The sequence below is a fragment of the Amphiura filiformis genome, chromosome 1 (assembly GCF_039555335.1).
Source record: "Amphiura filiformis chromosome 1, Afil_fr2py, whole genome shotgun sequence".
In the NCBI taxonomy this organism is placed as follows: Eukaryota; Metazoa; Echinodermata; class Ophiuroidea; order Amphilepidida; family Amphiuridae; genus Amphiura; species Amphiura filiformis.
Window position 1 is genome coordinate 68,149,765 of NC_092628.1, and position 5,005 is coordinate 68,154,769.

Genomic DNA, 5,005 nt, shown 5'->3' on the forward strand with positions numbered 1-5,005 from the left:
CTGTAAGTCGGGAAAATGATCCCTGACACTTTGGGAGTATAAAACCACAAAGGTCATGTGAGGTCAAAGGTCAGGTCAAATTTGAAGTTGCTCCAATGAGGCTGTAAGTCGGGGAAAATGATCCCTGACACTTTGGGAGTATAAAACCACAAAGGTCAAGTGAGGTCAAAGGTCAGGTCAAATTTGAAGTTGCTCCAATTAGGCTGTAAGTCGGGGAAAATGATCCCTGACACTTTGGAAGTATAAAACCACAAAGGTCATGTGAGGTCAAAGGTCAGGTCAAATTACAAGTTGCTCCGATTGGGCTGTAACTCGGGGAAAATGATCCCTGACACTTGGGGAGTATAAAACCACAAAGGTCAAGTGAGGTCAAAGGTCAGGTCAAATTTGAAATTGCTCCAATTAGGCTGTAAGTCGGGGAAAATGATCCCTGACACTTGGGGAGTATAAAACCACAAAGGTCATGTGAGGTCAAAGGTCAGGTCAAATTTGAAATTGCTCCAATTAGGCAGTAAGTCGGGGAAAATGATCCCTGACACTTGGGGAGTATAAAACCACAAAGTTCATGTGAGGTCAAAGGTCAGGTCAAATTTGAAGTTGGTCCAATTGGGCTGTAAGTCGGGGGATATGATCCCTCACACTTGGGAAGTATTAAACCGCAAAGGTCATCCGAGGTCAAAGGTCAGGTAACATTTAAAGTTGCTCTGATTGGGCTGCAATTCGGGGAAAATAATCCCTGACACTTGAGAAGTATGAAACTGGAAAGGTCATCCAAGTTCAAAGGTCAGGTCAAATTGAAAGTTGCTCCGATCAGGCTGCAACTTGCGGCAAATGATCCCTAACACTTGGGGAGTGTAAAACCGAAAAGGTCATCCGAGGTCAAATTTAACGTTGCTCAGAATATGAAGCCGAAAAGGTCAACGTTGCACAGTATTGCTGCGTGATGATGTCATCACAGTCATACGCCTAACTTACCTCGTGCCCTTGCAAAGGGCACAGTTGCTCTAGTTGTATATAGGCATATAGGATACGCTAAAGTCAACAATAGATTCCATGCAATCATGCATGCATAATAAGTGAACAAAGTTCACACATTTTATTCAGGGTGTCTCAGAAGTTTGAAAGTTCTGTTTCTAATCATATACTTCTAGCTACTTCTGTTTGGCGGGATATCTAGCTGGGGCTAATGGTAGGTCTTTATAGATATTATACGGTGCTTACAAAGTTTTAAAAGAAAGCGGGCTAATTTTAATAAAATATTTGGTCATTCGAGTCTTTAGGCTATATATAAGATCAGTGCTGTATGCCCGGCTGTATGGTTGAACTGCTTCCAACGGCGTGTCAAAAACGCCCTAAAAAGGAAAACAGTAGGCCTACGGAAACGCTTAAATAGCTTATGCAGTAGGCCTATAATATCTAGCCCTGGGATATCTAGGCGTGAAAATTCAGCAGGATCCCAAACCCCGGGGGGGGCACTCGAATTTTTTTTGGTAGGGGTTGTGCCACCGCCAGTTTTGAACTTGAGGTCTAAGGAACTGATCGGCCAGCCAAAAGGAGGGTCTAGGGAACTGATTGGTCGGTCAAAAAGGGGGTCTTGGGAACTGATTGACTGGCCAAAAGGGGGGTCTTGGGAACTGATCGGCCGCCAAAATCTGAAAAATCTCGGAAACTAAACCCGCAGGCCAAACCAGGGTTCAATTTTGTTGCGTTTTTGCCACAGATTTTTGAAGGAATCGATTTCACTTTGAATTGTGCATTAAATTATTAATCAGGAAAATCATTAATGCAAAATAGGTCTGGTTTGGCCCATTACGATGGAAACCTCAACAAAGCAAAACAGCATTCAAATCAAAATTACTAGACCCTGTAGACCTACAATCTATGCTATTAGCCTACTGATAATTATAGCAGCATTACAAAAGCCCACCATAAAAACAAACCCACAAGAATTGTTTTTTTCAGTGCCGAATAGAAAAACATTTAGACTACATTGAACTGTCATGCTTATAGGCCCTACCATGAGATGATTGAGTGAAGTGTGCAGAATTTGACAGCCATTCCACTCCCGATTTTACTAGACCAGTAGATCGTAAATTACCTTTTAATTCATTGTTTATGGAGAGCTGCAAGGATGTGTACATAATTATTAAGGTACTTTTCCTCATATTTGGCAATTTTATTCCAAAAAGAGATCTCAAAATCATTTATTTCTAGCTAAATGTTCGGACTGGGTCAGTGTCAAATCTGGCGTTCCGCAAGGCACTGTACTCGGTCCACTCTTATTTTTGATGTATATCAATGACCTTCCTGACGATATAACCTCCACTGTACGATTATTCGCAGACGATTGCGTAATCTACAGAACCATTTCTGGTAACCGTGACGCCGACCTTCTACAGACTGACCTTGACCGACTCACAGTGTGGGAGCATACTTGGCAAATGAAATTTAATCAAGAAAAGTGTTTTGTTATGAAAGTTACAAACTCACGCAACCCCAAAACACATACATACTCATTAAATAACACTACCCTGCAGGAGACGAACTCACACACATACCTCGGGGTAGAATTGTCAAATGACCTTAAATGGAATAAACACATAGACCATATGACTGCAAAAGGAAACCGATCATTGGGGTTCATTAAGAGAAATTTGCGTTCATGCACACAAGATATCAAAGATCTGGCATACCGCTCGCTAGTTAGGCCATCACTTGAATATTGCTCAGCGGTCTGGGACCCGTATACTACAGAACTCATACATCAGGTGGAGGCAGTTCAAAGGAGAGCGGCCCGCTTTGTAAAAAATGACTACGACAGATACAGCAGTGTTACCACCATGACTCCAGTGGGGAACACTAGCCAGAAGGAGAAACATCACCCGTCTAGCCATATTCCAGAAATCGATACAGGGTTACCTTTCCATACCAGTGCGAACGCTACTGCGCCCGGTACAGCGCTCCACCAGGAGATCTCATTCACAATCATTCATCGAACTTCAACCATCAAAAGATTGCTTCAAGTATTCATTTATTCCAAGAACCGTCATAGACTGGAACAATCTACCACAAGAAATAATCAATATCCAAGAACCCAAAGCATTTAAGAACCAGCTCAAAGATCACTTCACCACTTAAGGAAGAACAAGCGCACACCATACCCGATTCGTCTTTCCCCACTAGGGGTGTTGAGTCGTATTTAACTAGAACTAGAACTAGAACTAGAACCAGTTGGACTCTCGCGATCGGCATTGCTGCAATGTTTATTTATTATCAGTCAACCAGTGTTGCCACTACTAAAGGAGCCCAAAATCCCACCCAAAGTTCACCTTATTCCTTACAATGTGTTTCAATGGGGAAGAAATTAATGGAAAATTCCCTTTGAAGTTTTTTGGCTCGCAAAAGTAGCTTTTGGGTCTGCTTTTGGGCTTGAAATAGTAGGACAGAAAACACGTCTCTCAAGATGCCGATGAGAGCGGAAATCGATGATCTGAGGGTCTATGGAACGGCTAGAAAAATTTTGGGGCTTCAGAGCGGGCAAACAATGAATTCAGAGGGTCTAAGGAACGGCCAGTGGCTCTGAAAAAGGGGGTCGTCGCCGCGGCACATACCCGTATAGCTGGGAAATGTGAGTGCCCCCCCCGGGTCCCAAACATGTGCACTAAGTTAAGGGAGGGGCAAAGATTTTATGGCATGCCGCGGGCGTAGGACCTATTATAATATTTGACATTAAACTCTATAGCCTAGTACTTTTGGACAACACTCAATTCATATAGAAAATGCAAGGTTGGATTGAGCAATCATGCAGTCATTTTTATTATAATGTGCTTGTAACTAACAGTAAACTATACCATGCGAATAAATATATTTTAAATAAAATGCCATGCTTTTAAGGGATTGGAGGAGTCACATTTTTTCATTTTTAGCCATTTAATTAAAAAACTATAGCATACTAAATATTGCTAAAACTTGAGACAGAAAAGGCAAAAAGACAGAAGTTATGAATGAGAGAGTTGACAGAATGTTGTAGTTTTAGGAGTTCGATTGTTATGGACATGATGGGTGTATGCGCGAAAATGTTGAAGGTCAAGGCCATCCAAGGTGAATTGAGTGTATAAGATTATCAGATCATCAGTGTCGACAATTCTGTTGATATGATCACCTTTGAGCAGCAAACATTCTTGTTTTTAAGGTCGTCTGAATATAGATTGTTGGATTGTCGTGAAACTCGGTGGATTTAATGTGTACATGTATCTTGAATTTATTATTATTTTTATATGTACTTATAATCAGGAAAGAAGAACACATTGTGTTTGGACTGTTTAGTCTATTTCTTCTTTCCTGGATTGTCATTTAAATTGCTTTTAGTGTTTTTTTCATGTTTGTAATTTATGACAATTGAAATAAATATTATTATTATCTGATTTCCATTGAGCCCTTTGTTACACGTCTGAATTAAACGTAGACCTATACTTAGAATAGGCCCTACATTTTTTCAATTCAGCTTTCCGACATGAAAATTCTTGACTATTTCCAAGTATGTCATTGGTGGTATTTACGAATAAATACCGATATTTAGCATTCCAAGTAGGCCTACTTGTCAATGCAAAATTATGGAAACATGATCTTTATGCACGACGTTGTCTTTTTAAAAGACAGTTCTTGTTTGCAACTTCAGCTTTATACCTTACATTTACGTGCTTGCCTTTTTAAGGACTTTTCTTGTTGTTGATCGCCTGACAATAGGATAGTTATTTCACAATGTACCATACGCTTACACACTTGAGAGACCCAGACACTATACAGTACTTAGGTGATAATGTTTTTGAATATAAATTTATATAGCAGAAATAAAATAATATTAAAAGCTATAAGTAACCATATATACTGCAAAAAAATAAATTTAAGTGTCATAGAATTATTGTTTAGTGGTATTGCAAGATGAATTTTTTTTACACATTTTGGATAATGAATCTACCAATTATAGTGAACGAGGTTTATTGTC